Raw genomic sequence first — 25,451 nt, 5'->3', positions numbered from 1 at the left:
TCACGACGCTTAGGGAGTCCGTATATATCGCTGATTTTTGAAGTTTCGATTTTCTTATGTGATTTACAGAAGACAGTACTGCGTAGGCCTCGGCCGTAAAAATACTTGTTTCCGGATGCAGTACATCGGATTCCGAAAACGATGGGCCGACGGCTGCATAGGATACCCCGGCATTTGACTTCGAAGCGTCTGTGTAGAACTCTGCGCAGGAGTGCTTGTGCTGGAGTTCTAGGAAATGCATTCGGATTTCGGCCTCAGGAGCGTGCTTTGTAACTTTTATAAAGGATATGTCACATTGTATCACCTGCCACTCCCAAGGAGGTAAGAGCTTGGTTAGGTGCATTAAGCGATGCTCGAGGAGTGGGACATGCATTTCATCGCTAAGCTCCTTCACACGCAGCGAGAAAGGCTGTCTTATGGAGGGACGATTGCTGAAAAGTGTAGCGCACGTCATATCAGTAACGGTATCAAAACATGGATGTTCAGGATTAGAGCGTACTTTAAGGAAATATGTATAGCTAATGTATGATCTCTGTAGGTGGAGAGACCATTCATTTGATTCTACATATAGACTTTGTATGGGACTCGTTCTGAAAGCGCCAGTGGCCAATCGGATTCCTAGATGGTGGACAGGATCTAGGATCTTTAGTGCGCTCGGGGCGGCAGAGTTATATACTACAGCACCATAATCCAATCGAGACCGAATTAGGCTCTTGTATAGGTTCATTAAGCACTTCCTATCACTACCCCATGTAGTCTGGGATAGGAGTTTCATTAAGTTCATTGTTTTTAGACATTTTTCTTTCAGATATTTAATGTGTGCAATGAAAGTGAGTCTGTAGTCAAGTATGATACCTAAGAATTTGTGCTGTTTGCTGATAGGTATTCGTTGTCCACACAGTTCTAAGGAAGGATCCGGAACCAGGCCTCTCTTTCTTGTAAAAAGAACACAAGAGCTTTTGTTAGGATTGATCTTAAATCCATTCTTGTCTGCCCACATTGAGACTTTGTTCAGGCCGTGCTGTACCTGTCTCTCGCACACTGCGAGGTTACAGGATTTGAAAGCTATTTGTATGTCGTCCACGTAGACAGAATAAAAGATTGCCGGTGGTAATGAAGCGCGAAGCGTGTTCATCTTCACGATGAAGAGTGTGCAGCTGAGCACGCCTCCTTGCGGTACACCAGTTTCTTGCGTAAAAGGACGCGAAAGTACATTTCCTACTTTTACGCGGAAGGTACGACTGGACAGATAGCTTTCTATTAGGTTAAGCATATTTCCATGGATACCCATTTCTAACAAGTCTCTTAGGATTCCGTAACGCCACGTCGTATCGTACGCCTTCTCCATATCGAGGAATATGGATAAGAAGAATTGTTTGTGTACAAATGCGTCCCGGATATTTGCTTCTACACGTACAAGATGGTCAGTTGTGGAGCGCCCTTCTCGGAAGCCGCACTGATAGGGATCAAGGATTTTGCTCAGTTCAAGGAAATGGATGAGTCGCCGATTAATCATTTTTTCAAACACCTTACATATGCAACTTGTGAGGGCTATCGGGCGGTAACTTGCCACTGAGGAAGGGTCCTTGCCTTGTTTCAAAACAGGGACCACAATGGCTTCCTTCCATGCGGTTGGAAGGTACCCTGCATCCCAAATGGTGTTGAAAAGTGTGAGTAGTGTAACCTGCGTGTCATTATGTAAGTTTTTGAGCATTTCATACATGATTCTATCAGATCCTGGTGCGGAGCTGTTGCATACGCTCAAGGCAGCTCTCAATTCAGCAATACAAAAAGGACGGTTGTAAGGCTCATTCTCTCGACCTTTTTTTCTTAATGGCTTACGTTCTTCTGTTTCTTTGTATTTGAGAAAGGACTGTGTATAATTTGTTGGACTTGACACGCTCTCAAAATATTCCCCAAGTGAGTCTGCCTGGTCTTGCAGTGTATCGCCCTGTGTGTTTACCAGGGGGAGTGAATGTGTTTGCCGTCCTCTAATCCTATTTACTCTGTTCCAGGCTTTGGCCTCATCCCTAAACGAGTTAATACTCGATAAAAACTTGTGCCAGCTTTCTCTTCTGGCCTGTCGGCGGGTTCTCCTACCTTGGGATTTTATTTTTTTAAAGTTGACAAGATTCTCAGCGGTGGGAGAAGCTCGCAGCAACCCCCACGCCTTGTTCTGATTCTTACGGGCGGTCCGACATTCGCTGTTCCACCATGGTACACGTGGTTTGCATGCCAAACCACTTACTTCGGATATGCATTTTGACGCGGCATCTATTATGAATGCTGTAAGATAATCCACAGCAGCATCAATTTCTAAAGAAGACAGGTCAGCCCATGAGATGCTAGAGAGAGATCGAAATTTCTGCCAGTCGGCTGTGTCTATCTTCCACCTAGGAGCTTGTGGAGGATATTCGTTTTCTTTGGATGTTCTTATCAGTATGGGGAAGTGGTCGCTCCCGTAAGGATTGTTCATAACTTCCCATTGGAGTTCAGGCAGTATACACGGGGAAACTAGGCTGAGGTCAATTGATGAAAATGTTCTGTTGGCGAGAGAATAATATGTGGGTGCCTTCTTATTCAGCAGGCATGCACCAGAAGAGAAGAGGAACTGTTCAACAAGACGACCTCGCGCATCTATACGAGAGTCGCCCCACAGGCTGTTGTGCGCATTGAAATCTCCAAGTACAACGTAAGGTTCTGGCAATTCATCTATGAAGGACTGAAATTCATGTTTGCTTAGTTTGTACTGGGGGGGTATATAAATCGAACAAATAGTGATAAGTTTGTTTAGCAAAACAATTCGAACCGCCACTGCTTCAAGGGCCGTTCGTAGCTGTAAATGTTGACATGCTATGCTCTTTTGGATTACTATTGCAACACCTCCCGATGATGCGATTGCATCATCGCGATCTTTGCGAAAAGTAACATGCTGTCGGAGAAAGTTTGTGTGTTTGGATTTTAAATGTGTTTCCTGTAAACACAGCACTTTTGGATTGTGTTGGTGGATCAGTTCTTGTACATCATCAAGGTTTCTAAGGAGACCTCTGACGTTCCATTGTATGATTTGTGTGTCCATATTTAATGTAAATTAGTGCTGTGTGTACGGAAACGGAAAGATGCCTTAGATTACAGAGCCCTTTCGAGGCCCTGTAATAGGTGTTTTGTTCTTTTTGAAGCGTTCGAGCGATTCTCGACGCTCCTTAGGCGTTTGGTGCGCCTTGGGGACAGGTGTAGTGTCCATTGCCTCTTGTGAGGCTCTGGACACGTGCTCTTGCGAGCGAGAGGTTTTCAGGGGGAGTCCCGCCTTGGAGGGCAAGACCCCTGCGCCCACCAGCCCGGAGGTCGATGGGGCTCCCTGAGGGATTTGGCTGCGCTGGCCGTTGCCAGCGCTGGAGGGGGCCTCGGAGGTTGGGGCAGCCTCGGCTGCACCCGCCTTCGGGGTCGATGATCCCTCATTCTGGGTTGACGGAGCAGCACTAGCTGCATCCGCCAGGGGGGCGGATGGCGTCACTGCCGGCTCACTGGGTGTGGGACGGACAGCCACCGGAGACCGTTGTGGCGCTGCCCCCTGACGCGCCACTTCGGCAAAAGTGTTCTTTGGCAGGAAAGATACCCGCCTGCGTGCCTCTTTGAAACTTATGTTTTCTTTTACTTTAATCGCAGCTATTTCCTTCTCTTTCTTCCAAGATGGGCACGACCGCGAGTATGCAGCGTGCTCGCCTTCACAGTTTACGCAGCGGAGAGAGTTTTCACAAGATTCAGAAGTGTGCTCCTTAGCACTGCATTTAGCGCAGGTTTGGCGGCCTCGGCAGCTCTGAGAGCTGTGACCGAAACGCTGACATTTGAAGCAACGCAGGGGATTAGGGATATATGGCCGAACACGCAGCTTGATATACCCGGCCTCGATGGACTCGGGCAGGACACTTGTGCCAAAAGTTAGTATCAGATGTTTGGTCTGTATTTCCTTGTTGTCACGCCTCATCTTAATTCGCTTAACGTTGACGACGTTCTGCTCACTGAAGCCCTCCAAGAGCTCAGCCTCAGTCAGCTCCAAGAGATCATCATCGGAGACTACGCCACGGGTGGTATTCATAGTACGATGCGGAGTTACTGTCACTTTGGCGTCGCCAAATGATACTAGGTTCGGTAGGTTCTCATATTGCTTCTTGTTTCGGAGCTCCAAGAGGAGATCACCGCTTGCCATTCTGGATGCTTTGTAACCTGTACCAAAAACTTGGGTGAGAGACTTGGACACGAGAAATGGTGAGATTGTTCGTACGGGTTTGTTTGGTGTTTCGGAGTGGACTACGTGGAAGCGTGGAAAAGTTTCTTTTTGACGGGCGAAAAATTCTAAAACATCATCGGTGCGCCCCCTCTTCAGGGAGCGATCAGGTAGTAGGGGAAAGGAAGCAGCCATAGGAGATTGTAGTTTCGGCAGTAACGCCAGCCACCCACCGTGGAGTCCTACAAGGGGGCGCTGCAGGGCGTGTGAAACACGGCCTGCAAGCGCCAGCTGTACATTACCACTATAACCAAATATGAAATAACCTAGGTTGGCTATTCACACAAGGTTAACCCTTGCTGCCTGGGAAAATTGGAAGTAAGCGGAAGCTAGGAGAAGACAGGAAAGATGAAAAGTAAGAGAAAGACGAAGATTGGAAGGAGAGAGAGACAGGAAAAGGCAACTACCGATTTCCCCCGGGTGGGTCAGTCCGGGGGTGCCGTCTACGTGAAGCCGAGGCCAAAGGGGTGTGTTGCCGCCGCCGAGGGGCCGTAAAGGTCCAAACACCCGGCATTGGCTCAACCCCCAGGATCCCCTTTTCCCCGGACACGGCTAAGCCGCGCACGGCTACACGCGGGAGGGTCCAACCCTCGTGTGCTCGGGTCCGTGGTGTCGCAACACACCAAACGCCTGCTGACGCAGACGCCCCTGCGGGGGCTCTTAACTAAGGGTATTGCACAAGGGGGGGGGGGGGGGGGCAATAATGAAAGTACTAATGTAGCTTCAAGGAAGGTATTCCAATATTTGTACAACTGAATATGTGTTACGAAAAAATATGAAATGAAAGCAAAAAGAACAAGTGGGAACGGTGACCATGAAACATAGAAAAGTGGATTAAAAAACATTTTTAGACAGCGACAAAAACAGGTGCAAACACTCATCAACACAAGCAAATATTATACGTAAAATGAAACATCTGAATGTAAACAATATTACATGGTTGAAAACAGAAATTATACAATTTAATAAACTTCACAAAGAAAAAATATGAAATCTAAGCAAAAAAATAGAACAACAAATTCCAGCAATATGAATCCCTTGAACCAACTGTCTTAAAAAGGAAGACGATGACCTTACTGAGAAAGGGGGAGATTTTTTTCAAATAATCGAACGCACTTGCTGGCAGTTTAGTGTCTAATATCCTGGTCAGATGGGCAAGCTTAGGATATTTTGAACAAACTTAATTCACTTCGTTGAGTGTGACTTCAGCAGCAGGGCGCTAGGGGGCAAATAAAAGTGCCATTCAGGAGCGCTGAAATTTATGCTGCAGTGAAATCTTTATATAATAAACTTCAGGGCACTGCGATAAATTGTTCATTAATTTGAAAGGTCATTATAGCGAAAGCCCCAGAATTAACCATTCCATGTATCAACCCATAAGTGCGCATGTTTTCACTGTGTGGGCCGTCCACAAAAACTTTAAAGTTTGTCCTCGGCCTATGCTGTTGCTATTTTCCATTGAATCGGCCCTCATGTGCCACCAAAGCATCGTGGCGCACATGGGAGACGACAAAACCACAGGCAGGCTCCCAGTCGCCTCGAAAGCATAATGTTGTTTTTTCCTCTTTTTCGTCACTTTTGTTGTCGCATGCGGTAACAAAACCTAATATGGCGTGGCCGCAAGAAAAAAAATTACCTCAACATGTCCTTTTCTTCTTCCCGTGCTGTCTCAGTTGTTCCGGAGCCCACGCTACTTCATGTGCCGTTTCACTTGCTAGCCTAACAGTACAGCTCCCATGAAGGATAAACTGAAATATAAGAGTCCCTGGATTTCTTCATATGAATTCAGAGTACTGACGCATTGTTAACACGACATGGAAATTTAACAAGGATTGCCGTCCTGAAAACTTAGCTATTCTGAAGTTTTAGTATTGACATATTTTTAGATTGGAACCACATGCAGTCAGCAGGAAATATCTGAAAAGTTTGTTAATGTGGCGCTTATAGTAACGAGATTTCACTGTATATGAAGCCATTAACGCTTGATATGATTCTCAGCATTTAGTGGTTTACTAGTAATTACTCTTTTCATGCGAAAACTCTGAGTTACCAGAAGCTTTACAACAAAAAAATACAAGTGCTATAATCTTGTTAACATGTTTATTGAGCCAATACAAACAAGGAATATATTCAATATCCATATCTTGAAGAAGATGGACTCTGTGGAAAGTGTTACTTTGAATGTTTAAATGAATGTTTCAAGTTTGTGTTGGCTTTAGTGGTGCCACAAGGACACTCATAACATTTTAAATGAAAAAAAGGAAAAGCCTTAGAATTAGTGCCAACTCCGCATCCATTATTTTTTTATTTACTTTTAAGTGCAAGTATTAAGGCTACACACTTCAGTGCAAAGCAGCGAGTTCATCAAACACACTTGCTGGCAAGTGCACTCTACAGTACGTGTAAATGAACTGTTCCATCTGACAGCCTGCATGTGACGCTAACAGCTAAGTGCGCTTACTCAAAGGAACGCTGAATTTGCCCATCTGACCTGAGTCTAACTGCGGCACTATTTCATTGGGAAGCGTAAATGTTAAGATTGTTCATTGAAAGAGTGCTACAGCCCGTAGAACAAAGGGTGCGGGGCTCACTCCACTGTCCACACTTATCGCCCGGCAAACCAAGTCATGCGACTTTTTTTGCACTGAAATCGAAAACAATATCAAACGCCCTGTAGAGGGCAGTTAGTGTGGCCACTGCCACCAGCAAAGTGTTTCCATGAATGGCAATGTCTTCAAGCCGCACAACAAACTTGGTGGCATCAAAAATGCTGGCACCTGCTGGGTATGTTACAGCCGGGAAGAAATACGTGGCACCAGGGCTGTAAAGGAATGTGTTCACTGTCTTTCACCATCTTTATAAAACAGCGCAGCCAACGAAACATGCGAAAGAAACCGCTGAAATAATGAAGACATGTTTCTTCAACAAAGAACGACTTGTACAAATGGCCATATAAAAATAAAATTGTAGTACGCATATATAGCTCACGACTCAGTACAAGGTGTTGTACAGTGTGTCCTTCTTTTGTCTCTGGAAGTTCCTGTGTGCCTAGGACTGTATGCAGGGTTCATTTGTTCTACATTTTTCAGGCATGAAAGCTTTTTCTTCTTACCTTGCAATATTTTCTTAATACTATCGTCATGTGAAAACAGGTTCTGTTTAAGTTACAGTTTATTGACGCGATTGAATTTGTGTACAGAAAAAGTAACTCTAGGAGGTCCTATAGTCAAAGAATGGTTGGAGGGACCTCCAACAATAAATAGATAGAAAAAGTACACTTAATGCGGTTAATAGCAGTAGCAATCCTATGAAACAAAAAGTATTAGCAAAAAAGGAAGTCAAGTCATGGCAATAACAATGAAGTATAAACACAAAAGGCAGATCCTAGGAATAATATTCCACATAGAGAAGCGTAAAATAACCAAAACAATCACTTTCCCAACAAGTGGTGACGTAGTTTCCTGTTGAATAAATGAATGGAAGGAGCTGATTTAATGGAGGGCGGTATTAAATTCCATATTGATCTTGCCAGAAAGTTCGCAGTTAGTTTGCCTTAGTTGCTCCTTGGTTTCACTAGCAGGTAGTTATTATAGTGTGAAAATCGAGTGCCAGTGAACTGTGGGCTTTGGCCTATTGTTATCAACGAAATTGGTAATTCTCCTCGACCAAATTTATACGTGAGGACACCAAGAGAACGTTCACTTAAATCCACTACTGACAACATATTATATGTGCGGAGTAAAAGCAAGGCACTAGATGAAAAATGGCTGTAAGTGATTGTTCTCAAAGCTTGGTTTTGTGTCTGCTGCAGGGGCGCCAAGTGACTAACGTAGGTATCGCCCCAAGACGAAATGCAGTAAGAGATGTGGCTGTGAAGGAATGCGTAGTAGAGTGAAATTAATATACGTACAGGAAAATAGGCGCGGACTTTGATTAGTATTCTGATAACATATGCCGCTTTACGGGTTAACAAAGATATGTGAGTTGTAAATTTGAAATGATTGTCGAGTTCTGCTCCAAGAAATGTTGCATGGCCAACAGCCTCAAGCGAAGTCGGACCAATGTAAATGTATGGCTTCTCCTGTACACTTCGTTTGCGGGGATGAAAAAATAACAAATTTCGATTTAGTAGAATTGATATTGAACATATCTCTGCACCAATTAACAAATTCTAGCTGCGTCAGCATTAGGGTCAAATATTAGCGATTTCAAACACATGCTAGAGGAATAAATTGTTTTGTCGTCAGCATATAAAATACAAGAAGAATGTTTGATGTGTTATGGAAGGTCATTGATGTACACCAGAAATAAAATTGGTCCTAGTATTGAGCCTTGTGGAACCCCTATGTTAGTTTGGTACGAGAATGAGCATCAGAAATAGAGACATGTTTTCGATCATGTAAATAACTGCGAATTAAGGAAAGTGCTAGACTGCATACGCCAACAGCATTTAATTTAGCAAAAATTATGTCATGATTTAATGAATCGAAAGCTTTAGAAAAATCAATAAAAAAGGTACCAGCAAAATTACCTATGTGAGCGGCTCTTTTAAGATGATAAGTTAAAGTAATGCGCGCTAATTCAGTTAACTAGATCGAAAGCCGAATTGATTAGATGACAAAATACTGAACTTTGTGAAATGGCTACCTAAAGGTACTACAAATAATTTTTCAATTACCTTGCAGAAAAATGATAAAATAGATATAGGGCGGTAGTTTAATAACGAATTTTTGCTACCCTTTTTAAAAATAGGAATAACTTTAGCGATCATTAAGCGGCTAGGAAAGACGCCAGTTTTGAAAATTGGATTCATTATGTGCGAGAGTCTGTGACTGATAAGATGAGCTATAAGCTTTACATGAGATGAGTTAAAGATACCTAAACTAGCTCCCGTGTTTTTTAAGCTCATAATGGTCATGCGCACTTCTTCTGGGGAAACTGGACAGAGAAAAAAACTGTGTGGAAAACTATCAGAATCAGAATCAGTTTATTCAAGACAAAAATGGGGATAATTACATGATAGGTATATACAGAAGGAGGTCCCGTAGTTAGAAACTGAAATGGGATCTCCTGTGCATGATGACTAAAATTAATAAAACAACAATGGCAACATGTGAAATTTCCGATAATAAATATTTGAGGAGACAAGGCATAAATGAATAGAAAAGCAGCAGATGAATGTATTAAGCAATAACAAGGCTTTGGATTAGACAACAGAAGGTGAAACTACAAAACATAGCTTAAGAAAAAAAAAGGAAGTAAAAAAATTGCTAGAGACTTATAGAGAAACAAAGTGAACGTTAAAAATATAACAGATAGTACACTCAAATGGGAAAGTCGGAAGAAGCTAAAAGAAAATACTTGTTGAAAATAAGCCTTGTCGATGTGAACCGAGAGACGTGGCTGGTCGGGCAAAATGAATCAACAAAGGCGTTAGCAATGGCTGAAGGATTATTAAGGGTTTGTTCGTCAACTTGAAAAGCAGTTATGGCGGGGTTTTGCGATGTTCTATTTAAAAACTCGTTGATGATTTTCCACTGCGTTTTAGAATCGTTGCCTCCACGGCCAATTCGCTTTTCATAATAATCTCCTTTAGCGTTTTTAAGAAGCCTACTCAATATATTCGAGTAGCGCTTGTAACGAGTGAGCAGGTTCAAATTAAATGGCTTCTTTTTGTCTTTTTATAAAGATTATCTTTTCTGCGCACGCATTTGGGAAGATTGTCAGTCTTAGACAACAAGGTAAAGCGAACCTTTTCTGACTCGTGGTATTGTGGTTGATTCGGAAGTAGCTTTAGAAATTATATTACAAAACAATTCGAAGGTGCTTTCTAGATTATTTAGAGACGTAACCGGGTGTCAATTAACATCGGGGATTTTCCTAACAAATGAAGGTTTGTCGATATTTTTTTCTTGTAACATGCCTGTCCTGAATGTTCACATTACAATTTATAAGTCTCCATTATAAGTTACTAACTTTGGTATTCAGAAATGTACCTGAACTTTAAGCCCATGCTTGGCTTGACCTAGATAACACCTAGTGTCAACTTGCCCAAGATGCTCATATAACAACGGATGGCCCTGCCGCAGCCAGAAAAACGTGCAAGCAGGCGCATTTGGATTGCACAGACAGCGGAAAGTGCATGAAATAAGAACTAACAGGTTTCGTAGGTACTTTAACCACATGGCTGGGGCACCCACAATGCGATTATGCGAAATAGTAGATGGCTCAAAATTCTTGCTTGTTCTCCAGATCAACGAATCAGTGCTGTTTCCAATAAAATTTTGTTTCAAAAGAATACTTACATCTGGGCACATAATTGACTACCTCCGCTCCTTCAAAAGGCTTGGTAGCACGCATATTGCTGCCACGAGTATGACATCTGAAGCAGTGAACAAATGAATAACCAGCATTGTCGCATAATCACACAAGAAATTCACTTGAAGATAGCGACTTAGACTTAAGCAAGACCCACTTTTATTTTTTCATGGTCTAGAAGAATTGAGGGCTCTCTTAGTCTGATTTTATTGCAGTTCTTTCATTTGCACATGAAAACTGTCAAGTTTCCGAGATTTCACTGTTTTTCTCATCTTTCCGCAAAAATTAAAACTAATTGTATGAAAAAGACTAAATAAAATTTCATGTGCATATAGCAGGTAACACACTTTAAAATATTACGGGAAAAAAGTCTATTTTTAGCATTTTGTTGAAAGGACAAGGTTGCCATCATTTGTTTGTGCTTTGGGCTTGTGCTGATAGTGTAGTTTATTTTATTTAGAGCAAGAATGTTGTAAAAAGTAGGTACAAAATGCATGAAAGCATAGGAATCTTTTAGGAGTTCCAGTGTTGTAACACTGTGCAAGCCACATTTCAGAAGTGCAAGTATATCCACAAAAACAGTTTTTCCGAACTCATCTCCTCGTTACCACCACTTCTATACATTACGTGCTTAGTTTATGATCTGCAGACAAGTTCTTGATTACTTTGCAAATTGACTGCCTACAGGCTACTACGTTTCGCAAAGCCGGTCATGCTGCAGAACCGGGCTCTGATCCTTTGAGAAAAAGAAAACGTTTCGCAAAAAAACTTTTTTTTTTAGAAATCAATGCTACAATGAATTGAATGTCAATTTTCCCATTTCTCAATGCTTGGCAAGGGTGGAGCAGCCCCAGAACAGACGACAGCACCCATAAATGTAAACATATATTTCATACGATTTACTTTAAACTGTGGCTGTGTTTTCCGAGCATCGCGCCCATGCACTAGCCAGTTCACCATTGCTACTAGAAAGCAGATTCTGCTAAAGAAGAAATGGCCAGTCCCCCTTTGTTTAGTCTCATGCGCAGCTGCAGAACGTTCATGCTTGTGTGCCCTTATTCCTTAATCTGGCCGAATTACAGCGAAAAAAACACGATTCAGCATCAGACTGTGAGGGCTCGGAGGCAATGTCCACACGGTTCGCTATTTCTTTGTTTAGAGCGCCTAGGTGCTGCTTCTTCCGGACAGCAGAGATTATTCTAGCTGACGAATTTTGAAATGCTTGCTTGAGAGCCTCCAGAAACTGCACATTGGTCGCCAGCTGAAACTTCAAATGAGCCTAAAAAAATGCAATAAAGGCAAAGAGTAGAACTAAGTATGCCAGTGGGCGTCGCATAATAGAATTCAAGAGGACTGCAGTACTGCAGATGTCATGCACACTGTTTGGCATGCATGAACTTTACACCCTTATTTTTTCTCTGCCTTACCATCCTTCGCAATAACTTACTCGTTTATGCACATATATTTCTTTTGAGGGCACCTTTGCCAAAATATTGAGTACACTTCCTGACATGCTACACGTACATGCCGTCTGAATGTTGCAAGTAATGCAATGAATGCAAATAACCATGGGAAGATCTAGCATATTTCTTTAAAAACAGACATTTAATAGGATAGCTGTAACAGATTATCATTTCACATAATCAAATATGCCGTTCGTTCCACAGCTGAGTGCATTCAATTGCATCTGATAAATACATTTTTTGCAGTTATTTAAAACTGTTTAAAGTAGAACTAACATGGGCATTTTCTAACCTAATTTCTCGCTATATAAAGTCAACATCAATATTTTAGAATACTAGCAAGGCTCGGGGCATCCTGTATACTTTACTGTAATAGTGGTTTGTACACACCAATTTCCGTTTTACTTCCTAGGAGATGTATGTGTCATGATGCAACACATAGAAGGTGGTCACATCAACAACAGTGTGATGTTTCGCCACTCGCTCCAGTTTGCTCAGTCATCTGCTATGCAGCTACAATGGGTCCCAGAGATCAGCATAGCAAATGATCAAAAGAGCCGAAGGAATCGAGTGATCGAGTGCATTATGACATCATGACACATCTCCTAGGAAATTAAGCCAAAAATGTTTAGTGGGAACAAGGAATCAATTATTTAGGTAATTGAAGGCTTGCTAGTATTTTGTTTCTAGAGTTCCAAACAGTTCATGCATTTTGCATATAATTTTTAGTAGTAAGAAATGCCCTCTCAGCACACCTTTAAGACTATACAATAAACGTAAAAGAATAGCATTTGTGAACCATGCTCCTTTACAATAATTTCCAATTTCTTTATGATGCTCACTATGGTGGTGCTGTAATCATAACTGATTTTTTGTACAGCTACAATTAAAGGCGTGAGTCATGCAACACAAGAACAACAAGAGTGGGCATGGACGCACGACAGGAATGATGGCCTCACGCATCTTTTTGTTCATTCCACAGTTACTCGGTGCCCTGGTCTTTGGCTGGGAATGTCATGCTGTCTCTCGTCACGGTGGAGCACTCTACAACCGTTCGTTAACCGCGGAAGCAAGTTTTCAAGACATCTGTGCCTCACCTGCCTCATCTTATCGTGGCGACTGCTGCTTGCTACCAAATGAGATGCTCCCTGTCGACCAGTGCCTCAGCGGCAACGGTACAGTTGGTGACCCTTGCGACGAAGCTGCGATGGCGGGTGCTTTCCCAGCTTCCATGTCTCCGTACGCTGCCGCCCTCCCCTGGCAGGGCGGTTGCGTCACTGGTCACTTGTCACCTGATGTGCACTGCGCATCCTCAGCGTCTTCGGCTGCGCCGATAGCGAGTCAGCTTAAAGCCAGCGCTCCGAACGAAATCTTCAGTGGGCATGGACGCACGACAGGAATGATGGCCTCACGCATCTTTTTGTTCATTCCACAGGTCAGTTGCCTTTCCATATCAAGACTAAAATCCGACGATCCATTTATAATCCTTACGCGATTTGAATCAAAGGTCTAAAAGAATGGAGGATAACCAAAAAGCAATGCTGGACACTATTACAGAGTTAAAAACGCATCAGGAAACGGTAGCGGAAGCGATATCAGAAATTAAAGGAAGACTTGCGACGGTAGAAAATCAGACCGGTAGTTTTGAAAAATGGCAGCATGAACTCGGTGACGTGCGTGAAGCGGTTGGGAATATAGCGAAGGACGCTGCATTCCTACGCTCCCGACTGGATGATGCGGAAGACCGCTCTCGTAGAGATAATCTACTTTTTTATGGTTTAACGGACATCGCCACCGAATCCGCTGTTCAATCGGAGGAAAAGATACTGGACAATCTAACAAACACTCTAAGCCTCAGAATAACTAGTGACAGCATATCGCGCGCACATCATATTGGTAGATTCAGTCCAGGGAAGTCTCGTCCGTTGATAATAAATTTTGCTGCCTATAAAACGAAGGAAGAAATATTATCGAACCGCTCCATGCTAAAAGAAATGAGTATCTCTGTTAGTGAAGATTTCAGTCCCGCTACACGTTACGCCAGAAAAACTCTTATCGAATATGGAAAAAGTCAGAATGTACAATTTAAATTAAGATATAACAAGCTACTAATTGGTAAAAAATGCTATGTATACGACGCCACTGAGCAAAAGGTCTCTGAATTGAAGCCGTTACGTAGTACCTCAGATGATGCCACGGTGATGCCATAGGATAACGCGAGGGGTAGGGACCTCGATCCTATAATATCAAGACTACCGGTTCTTTTTACTAATATTCGTAGCTTCTTACCTAAAAAAGATGATCTCTGTAGCCTAATAAATGATTGTGATGCAGACATAATTGCATTAACCGAAACGTTGTTGACGAGTAAAGTAACAAACTCTGAGTTATTCTACTGTAATAAAAAATATAATATTTACCGTACTGATCGCGCTAACACACTAGGCGGTGGTGTCTTAATTGCTGTTAATGAATGCTCTGACTGTTTCCCTGTAGCCATATCATGTAACATTGAATGTGTATGGTGCTGCATTTCTGTAAATTTCAAAAAGGTTGTGATCGGTGTTTGTTACCGACCACCATCATCAGCCCCGACTTTTTGCGATAGCATGTACGATTGCTTGTGCCAGATAAGTGATCGCTTCCCCGGAGCGCCAATATTACTTATGGGCGATTTTAACTTTCCGAATATTTCTTCGTCAAGCACGTGTCCTTTATTAAATACAACTTCCACAGAATCGAAGCATTTTGTAGAGATATGTGCTGATTTCCACTTGGTTCAGGTAGTTACTTCCCCTACACGTGTAACGAACACCACATCATCTCTTTTAGATCTTGTTTTAACATCATCAACAGATATCATATCTAAGGTTACACACTCACCCGGCTTGAGCGATCACGACATCTTGCATTTTTTCATTAGCCTGGAAATCCTACCGTCCCAAAACAGTATTAAAACCATTCGTGATTATAAAAATGGCAACTTCACCGCTATCAACAACGAACTTGCTCTTTTCCTTGATAATTACCTGCCTAAAGTTGCTGAGCGCTCACTGGATACTAACTGGAATATATTCAAAGAAAAAATTCACGATCTTGTGAACAAGTTTATTCCGAAGAGGCGCGTTTTTTCGAATAACAATGCTTCATGGTATACTAAATCTTTGAAACGCCTATATAACAGGAAAAAACGTCTTTTTCGCACAGCTAAGCGGATGGAAAGCCAGGCTAAATGGTCTGCTTACAAAGAAGCTTCCTCGGCCTACTCATCTGCGATAAAGAATACAAAATTTTCTTTTTTCAATAATACCCTTCCGAACATGCTCATAAATAATCCAAGAAGCTTCTGGAATGTAGTAAGGCCTAGTACATCGAAAATCATATCACTTAGCACGTCTTCCGGTGAGCCTATACCTCGGCAGCACTGCGCTACGATTTTAAATAATGTATTTATAAAAGCTTTCACTCCTTCGGCACATGATAACGACCTTCCAAGGCTACCATGCTGCAATTTTTTTCCTATGGATCCCGTAATTTTTAACTCTACTGGCATAAAAAAAATAATAGACGCTCTTAAACTTACGTCTTCTTGTGAAATAGACGAAATCACGACGAAATTTCTAAAAAATACTAGTGAGTATTACTCTATCATCTTAGAGAGCATTTTTTCACAATCGTACCTGTCCTCATCCTTGCCTCATGACTGGAAAACAGCAAAGATTATTCCTATCCACAAATCTGGCGAAACTCAAGATCCTTTTAACTACAGGCCCATATCGATTACTTGAGTCCCATGCAAAATTATGGAGCATATCATATTTTCTAACCTCGTCAACTTTCTTGAAGAAAATAATTTTTTCTCTAACAGTCAACATGGCTTTCGCAATTTTTTTTCTTGTGAGACTCAGCTGGTAACTTTCACTAATGACTTACATGTATATCTTGATAGCGGTTTTTCTGCTGATTGCATATTTTTAGATTTTTCTAAAGCTTTTGACAAAGTCAAACATGTACTGCTACTACACAAACTAAGCGCACTCAACATTGACCCGGGAGTACTCAGCTGAATCCAATCGTTCCTTTCTTCTCGTTCCCAATTTGTTGTAACTAATGACTCCACATCTCACGCGGCTCCAGTTGAATCCGGTGTTCCACAAGGGTCTGTTCTTGGTCCTCTTTTATTTTTAATATATATTAACGATTTACCCGATAACATTTCCTCACAAATTTGTTTATTCGCTGACGACTGCGTTATATATCGAAAAGTGACTAATGCATCTGATATAGCTACCCTTCAATCCGATTTAAATAACATATCTAACTGGTGCCTCACTTGGTGCATGGAACTGAACATTAATAAATGCAAATCTATGCGAATTTCTCGTTCTAACACAACTTGCCCTACCTACGCCCTTAATGACTGCCCCCTTCAATCCGTTACATGCTACCGTTATCTTGGCATTCACATAACTAACGATCTTTCTTGGAAGCAGCATGTATAGTATGTAATATCTAAAGCTAACCGCTCCTTAGGATATTTGAAGAGAAATTTTTCGCTTGCGCCAGTATCACTAAAACGGCTGTTGTACACGACATACGTCCGCCCCCAATTATAATAGGCCTCATCCGTTTGGGATCCTCATCAGATAACATTAATTAACGAAATTGAATCGGTGCAAAATCGTTCGGTTCGTTTCATCTTAGCTAACTACCATCGCACTGCTAGTGTTACATTAATGAAGAGTACCCCTCAAATTCCATTATTATCTCTTCGCAGAAAAGAATCACGCATTTCCCTTTTTCATAAAAGCTACTACCACAACGCATCTCTTCGCCCTCTTTGGATCCAACCTGCGTCTTATAATTCGGGTCGTCGTGACCACTTACATAAAGTTAACGTGCCCCGTCATAACACCATCGCGTGCTCACAATCATTCCTTCCTAGGACTTCAGTCGACTGGAATAATCTACCTACATCATTAGTAAGCATCAGTGACCCCCCTCGTTTTAATAATGCACTAATCAACATAAAATAATGCATGGTGGCAAATGGCATAATTATGTACTTATTCGTGAACATTGTCTGCTTGCTGAAGTGTATTCTTTCTGTATTTTCATGTTATGTAAGTCTCTGTTATTTGTTATGGATGCATTACTACTTTTTTCATATTGTTTTTGTTCCTTGGAAATTCCTTGAACTAATCCTGCATTTTTTACTCTTCGAATGTATTCTCGCCCCTCTCCTCTGCAATGTACAATTATGTACCTTGAGGGTATCACAAATAAATAAATAAATAAACTGGCTGTTTTGCTGGACAAGAAGCCATCATGAATACTTACAATAGCGCTCGTAGACAGTGCGGGGTATTCTTCCAGCACATCTTTAACGCTAGGAATCCGAGAGGCAATCCAGCCTTTCCGCTCCGCAAACGTTCTACTCACCGACTCGCACAAGAATGCGTTACTTGGGCTTGGTTTGCCGAGTTCTTTGGACATCCCAGTTATGTGGACGGCAATGGTGTCCTCGTCTTCCCCATCTGGTATGTTTTCAACCTAGGAAACAAGTAATTATCTTTGCAAAAACAGTACTGTAGTGCAGAGAGCCATAATGAAACAAGAATGTTAGCAAGTATTCATATGTGATCCTTTATTGAGAAGTTGTTTGTTTACTAAGAATGGTTCAAGTAGGTAGTGCTGAGAGTATTGAAAAATACTTGACTTCATGAAGTTTACTTCACTGAGTATTTGAATTGCAATTACAGCCAGAAATACCACATTTTGTCCAACAGCACTAGCCAATACTGTCACTAACAAAGGCCCCCATTTTGACCATTGTCACACCCATGTGTCACAAATATATTGAAAGGAGTACTGGGCAATTTTCCATATCACTTACTCACTTGCGAACACTTTCATGTCCTTTGTCATATCATTCTTACGGAAAATTTCGTTCATTGGAGTGAGCACATAAGTCTACAACAGCAAGTTCGACTTGTAGATTCAAGTAGCATAAACGTCTATGCAAAATAACAGCCAGAAAGTGTTGCGTCATCAATACACACTCAGACTACCTTTCTTATTTTTCTTTATCAAATAACTTTTCACCCCCTCACTACAACATGTCACATCAAATTCCTTGACTGCAAAGTTATTTCCTCCTTGAGGTGACAATTAGAAATGCATACCAAATAGAGCATTGCTTGTGATAGGGTTTCTTTGCACGTTATCTCACGTACATGACGAAAATTGGAGGTAGTGGTTACGAACTGCTGACGCGCACACAGTTCAGCCCAGTCTAACAGTCGTAGGCCACAGGGCGCCAGCCTTGGTGATGCGGCTGAAACTGCAGTCCCTATAGCAAAACTTGACGCATTGGCCGAGACCTTCGACAGTTTCACTGGGTCAAAAACTGCTAGACTAGGAGTTGATGTGAGCATATCTAGTAAATTGTTCCATTCGTAATCATGTTGGTGTTTCCATAAGAATTTGGTTTCCTGTTTCATCAGGGACCTCAGGGCCTTTGTTTCCTTCGAGAGGTTCAGTAGAACTTCCCAAAATGGTTTACTGCCCCCAGAAACATTTGTACTTCTAGCTTGCTAGAAGGACGGGGCATGTGAGTAATACAGTTGCTTAGGTGAGGCTCTGGCGTAATCCCAGCCTTGCTTATGCGGTCACCCAGGAATTTTACTTCATCCGTGGCAAATTTACATTTGTCCTTATTTAGGGTTGGTCCTGTTCTTGCCATGGCTGATTGCAAGTTCGAAGCCACTAGCTACTTTTTACAATCTTCGAATGTGCTGAGCTGAAGCTGAACAATGGCTTGGTCGATTCGTGGCAATGTTGCCAGCAAATGTGCTCTTTCCAATTTTTTGTTACAGGGGAATTCACACGTAATAGTCAAACCTTGACCTAGCTCTCTAAAACATTGAAAATATTGACCATCTTTTTCTGCATGTGACACGAATCCAGAAGAACCAGATTGTCATTCACGTGTCTTGCTATATGCACTACAAGACCATAAAGGTTACGTTCAACGTCTTTGTCCACTTTAGAAAGAAAAATATAGCTGAGTACAAGTGCTACGCTCCCGCCAATACAAACTCCTCACTTTTGGATGTAAGCGTTCCCGGCCCATTCAATCGACCTAATATACACAATTACGAACTATAGAGAGCCCTCTACAGAACTTCATCATTATCATTTTACAATAGATTTGTTAACACATTTTACTAATGGATCTCGTGTAATGAAATACTATATGTCCTCATTATCAATACTAATGGCGGAGCCACTTATCAGATTGTCTTTCTCAAGAAATTCCAGCACGATCCTTGAACTTGGGATGGTGAAAGGATAAATAATTTGGAGTGAATCCAGTTGCTTTTGTAGATAGATGGATACTATATTCAGGCACGTGTCCTGTTCTAAGACTATGGACCTGAACAGTAACTATTCTTTCTTGAGCTTTCTGTTTTTTACCATGCTCTTTCATGTATTTTTGTTATTGTGTTTTCGTTCCATCCTTAGATTTCATGCGATCTGTTACTTTTCTACCCTGCACCATATTTGCTGTTAATGTTTTGTAGGGATATATATCGTCATTTATATGCGTAGTAACTGGTGAAAGACGACGAAATATGTCTTAAAGTGTGTGTTGTTTGGCATGTTGTTTCATGTTGCTTTTGGGCCTCCTTTGTTTTTACTTCTACAGATTTTATTATTGTTTTTATGAATTCTTGAATTTCATTTGCGATTTGTTATGTTTCATTGTTCCTTTTCTTTGAACTACGGAAAGTAGAGCTAGTTGGTAGGGATTCATTGTGAAAGAAAGTAAGGCCAGCTAACCTTTCTTTTCACTGTTGAGAGTGTAAATGCATGCAAAAATTAAATGAATGCACCGTTTTATACAGGCACAAGAACGAAGAAACACGTCAAATGGTCGAGGCTGCACATGTCAATAGTAGTGGAAGTCAATGTACAAACCAGCCTTCGATTAACTTGAAGCAATTGAATGCCTAAACAGTTATCTCTGGCGTAGGCCTGCACATGTGCCTGATTGACAGGTGGTGCTGCCATACCTGAGCATGCACAAATAAGTTTTGTGTCTACCTTTTCCGCCACAGTGTGCCCTTCAGTTGATAGCCTGCATTTGTGTTGTCTCTCTTGTGTCCGTGTCTGCACGCCTTAGCTTCCTTTAAGGTTTTGTAACATTTAAAAAATTATTTTGGTGGTAGTGATCTGTATTGCCCACTCCTGTCTGAAGCCTAGCACACGGGCTGGCTGTACTTTTCAATTAATAACGTCAAATGAATGTTATTTTTAATTTCACTTGTATCGATTTGATTCGTGTGCTCTTGGTGTCATGCCCTCTGTGTATGATTTTGCGTTGGAATGAACAGCGTTTTGTTGGAAACTCCTTGCCTCTGAGCATTCATTCTGCCAAGCTGGGTGACAGGCCATGTTCAATGCAACAGGTGCCGGTTGATAGTGCACCTGCCCCTGAGGCCTCACAGAGGTTGGCTCAAACCATGGTTGCCTGGTGAGGGGTGTGCGTCGTTGCAGCCAAGATGCATTCTGCTACAAGTGTCCACCAGCGCTTGTCAATTAAGTCTCCTGTGTCAGAGCAGCATTGGTAGTGGATATGTCTGATACTGTATGCGCTGTTGTGGAGCTACCATACACTCATTGAAGGAGTGGTTAAATTTTTTAAATGAAACTTTTTCTTCACTGCATGGAAGGCATGGGAGCATCATGCTTGAGCACAGCAGCTGTCAGATGGTGAGTACTGATACCTGCGAAGTAGGCAGAAATGATAACTTATGGGGTTTTACTGGCAAAAACCACTTCGTGATTATGATGCATGTTGTAGTCGGCGGACTCCGAACTTGGACTACCTAAGGTTCTTTAACGTGAACCCAATGCACTGTAAACGGAGGGCGAAAGTGTTCGTGCAGTTTCTAATGGTGAGATGGATATATAGGATGGAAGCATGAATGGAGCCATGGATGCCTTCAATGACATACTGCCTGGCTAGTGGTGAAGAAGCGCCGAAAAGTAGTATTTCCTCATAGATGCAGACAAATAGTCATGCCTTCCTTTGGAACTTGGCGTCTGGCATGCTCTCTTGTTTATCTTTCCGGTGGCCGTTCTTCAAAGCCGTCTGTCACGATATTATCGCTTGGGGCACGTGCGTTCATCTATCGCAATTCTCGAATGTTATTCTGTATAGCAAGGGGACCATGTCTAATCGAATCGTGTGCGTGATTACATTCTGGGATGCTCTTGAGCACCATCGATGCTGGAATGTAGTACGTGCGTCATGTATAAATAGCGGCACTTATTGATGCACTGATTCGGCAACCTATGAATGCTATCATCGACTGGAAGACACTTTTTAAGAAGCGCGGATCGACACGCGTGTTGTTCACCTTGCGACCGTTCTTCCAGGCTTCTATCTATCACAATATTATCGCTTGGGGCACGCGCATTCACCTATCGTGACTCTCTAATGTCATTCTGTATAGCAAGGGAACCCTGTCTAATTAAAAAAATAAATTATGGGGTTTTACATGCCAAAACCGCTTTCTGATTATGAGGCACGCCGTAGTGGAGGACTCCGGAAATTTCGACCACCTCGGATTCTTTAACGTGCACCTAAGTCTAAGTACACGGGTGTTTCCGCATTTCCCCCCATCGAAATGCGGCCGCCGTGGCCGGGATTTGATCCCGTGACCTCGTGCTCAGCAGCCTGATACCATAGCCCTTGAGCAACCACGGTGCGTCCCTGTATAATAAAACATTATAGTGTGCGCTCCGCGAACAGTGATGCAGTACACTCTGGACCTCCGGCGAGCACCACTGATGGTGCTCGAATGTGCGATGAGTCATCTATATAATTATCCCAAGCATTCAAGATTACAATATTTTTACTTATTCTATGATCTCGACGACGAAACTAGTGTGCTTGCCACCATATCGTTGTGGTCAAGTGTCATACCGGTGCCACACCGCCACTCTCGATCGCGATCGAGCACGGCGGTGAGTGCTCGACCGCGAGTGCCTCCCTCCCGACGCTAGCGCGAAGGAGCAAATCGCGACCAAGAAATTTGATCCCAATCGTGTTCAATTGCGATCTAAAGTACGCCGTACTTTAACGACCGTATTATTTTTTTCTAGGCGGCACTTCTATGCTCCACCCACCATGGTTGCTCAGTGGCTATGGTGTTGGGCTGCTGAGCACGAGGTCGCGGGATCGAATCCTGGCCACGGCGGCCACATTTCGATGAGGGCAAAATGCGAAAAACCCGTGTGCTTAGGTTTAGGCGCACGTTAAAGAACCCCAGGTGGTCTAAATTTCCGGAGTCCTACACTACGGCGTGCCTCATAAAGTGGTTTTGGCACGTAAAACTTCATAATTTAAAAAAAACTTCTATTGTCTTCTGGGTAAGTATAACATGAAAATATTTTGATGTGTCCTGTTTGTTTTCAGCAGCATTTCTGAATTTAATGTTTGAGCCAGTGCAAGCACTGTCTTTTATTCATATTTAAACATGAACTTTCTGTATATCTTGGCAGAAATACGTACTTATGATAGACCTAAGTGTGTCAAGTTACAGAAGGTGAAGACGGCCCAACAAATGATATCTTTAATATACCAATTACATTTTTGGTGCAATGCAAAGTGCACCGTCGAAGGTTCCTTATCATATAAAGGTAATGTGGACCCACGAATTGCAGTATACACACGCACTGAATGCCTCCTCACTCAAGCTGCATTAATTACCAAAGCAGTCAATGAATCTGCGTGCTTTCAACTTAATAAAAGGCAATTTGAGCAACTGGAAGTCCTGCATTTCAACTGCCTTTGTGAAATTACAGGCCTACTTAACAAACCCTTACAAAAGAATTCCGGCCGATATGCATCACTTTCCAATTTTCAGACTGTCATTTAGACCCAAAACAATGGGCACCACTGAAGGAGAACTTCGTTCAAGGCTGGCCTGCTCCAGCTCCACCACCGCACCTTGCGCAGCATCGGCCTTCCTCCACCACCTGAAATTACCAACATGGAAAGACATCCTAGCTGAGTTGACTGCCCAAGACTTTCACTCATAGGTGCAACCAAGTGAATCACAAGGAAAAAGCTTAGAGCTGTTCTTGGGACATGAACCGACACCACGGAGAACGCAGTCCTGGCAGACATTGCATGATGCGCTAAGACAAAAAGAGCCACCCTCACCTATGCTCGCAAAGCTACACGCTCACAATGTCCAGACCTTACAATTCAACAAGCCCAGCGTGAGTCACTTATATCTTGAAGCAATACACCAAGCTCTTTCGCACCTCCTGGAAGAGAAGAATTGCTAATCCACCTCACCATCTACACAGATTGCCAAGAGGCGCTTACCAGACTAGGCAATGTACCTTGAGTGGGTAAACTCGGTTTCCTCCTTATCGAAAAGAAAATTGAGGTGCAAGGCGACTGGATACCGGCACACAGGGGCAGCCGCGGCAACAAAGCCAAATATTTGTATACAAGCGAGCACGTTGCCATCTGTTCCGATCTGGACGTCCTAGTCCCCCATGAATCATCAGACCCAGCCCCATTGCCCAGTTGAGCAGCCCGACAGGCAGACAGATATCGACTGCATGTGCTCAACCCGTGAATCTTGCACCACTACTTCTGGGGTAACCCCGCAGCGCCTAGCTGCTCATACACAAGACCTGAACCGGAGAAGTCCATGCAGAGGACGTTCTCACTAAATGGAGGATGAACGTCCCAAGTATAGGGCCACCTGACCAAAACTGCACTGATGAGGAGACTGAGATTTCATCCGAAATGCTGAACTTGTAACACCAGTGTCAGGTCAAGAATTCCCCACCTACTGTGGGATTGCATTGGCCTGAAACAGATCTGCAGCAAATTCCTCACACGGGATATTAAGTGCTTGAGGGGTCGGATTGCGCCAAGGACACCCTGCTATAGCTATGAGACTTCAAACACACCAGTGGTTTCGACTGCCGAACGTGATTTCCTTTCCTGTTTTTTTTCCTCCTTCTCTTTCGAAACACCTAGGCTGTAGAGCCATCCTTATCACAATAAAGGAATTCAATCAATGAATAAAACTGAAGAAGGGAATTGCTATTAATTGTGGAGCAAGGTCGTTCCAGCAAACCCAAATTTTCATGACATTATGAGGCATTTGGACATTAACTCATATACAGATATGCTGTAAATGTTCCACATTGTAATGAGAAAGTGAATAAGTGCAAATCAATCTATAGCCTATTCTGCTGTTGTACCATATCTCTGTCACTGACCTCGACCCAATTGTTTTTCCTGAGATCTCAAAACGGCTACATTGCCATAAAATCCAGCTGCCAAAGCAGACATTTCATTTGCCATTTATATGCATTGTCTTTATGTGAACATTACTTTATGATGTACACATCAACTCCTATACTACCTAAGTTACAACCACAATGCACTTCCCCTAACATATATTTGTCACATGCAAAGCCCCCCGCCACAAGAAAATGTATTCGGTTGAACCTATCTTTTATGCTTGCGCCAACACATTTAGTTTTTTCCTTGGACTGTTGAATACTGGAATGAGCTGCATGGTAGGATCCGTTGTTTATCCTTGAAATAATTTGTGAATGCTATTGAATGCTCCCTCTAACGACCCTTCATATAGTACTTGCTTTCTATTTTAGTATTTTGTACTTGTTTTTATTACTTGTATCATTGTATCCACTCCTGCGATAACCCAACTATGAGCTGCAGTATCTGAAAACCAATAAAATAAATAAATATGCAACCTCTCTCCGTAAAATTTTCAAGCCGATTTAATTCCTTTTGTACAAGGGATTCCCGAAAACGTATGATTGCACACGTGATTACTTTCCCCGTTTCGGGCTAACCTGCGTTTGTGCTTAATTGCGTTAGTTGCTGTGGCCGCCAGTAATTCCCTCATTGTACTTTCAGTGTTTTGCGAAGATGGATGTCCACCATGAACGGTGTGTAACTAGAGAATTGTGTGTAAACCTTGGCTATACAGCCACAGATGTGCAAATTTCTTTATGGTACTTATGGCAATGACACACTATTGAGGGTGTGAGTGCTCAAATGGAGCAAGAAGTCTATCTTAGGGAAACGGTAAGTGGAAGACGACACAGCAGGGGCACAGTCAGCCTAACTTAATGAAGGCTCCGTGGATCAGACTTAGAAAATTATACAAGTGGCTGTATAATTTCCTAAAGAAGATTGTTCCAAGAGCCATTCGCCTTTGCAACAATCTTCCTAACGCCATTGCTTATGCGAGTGACTAGGAAAAATTCCGGCGTCTTCTAGCAACGCATTTTTCAAACTCTACATAACCTAA

This window comes from Dermacentor andersoni, chromosome 1 (genome assembly GCF_023375885.2).
Source record: "Dermacentor andersoni chromosome 1, qqDerAnde1_hic_scaffold, whole genome shotgun sequence".
NCBI lineage: Eukaryota > Metazoa > Arthropoda > Arachnida > Ixodida > Ixodidae > Dermacentor > Dermacentor andersoni.
This window is presented reverse-complemented; position numbering follows the sequence as displayed.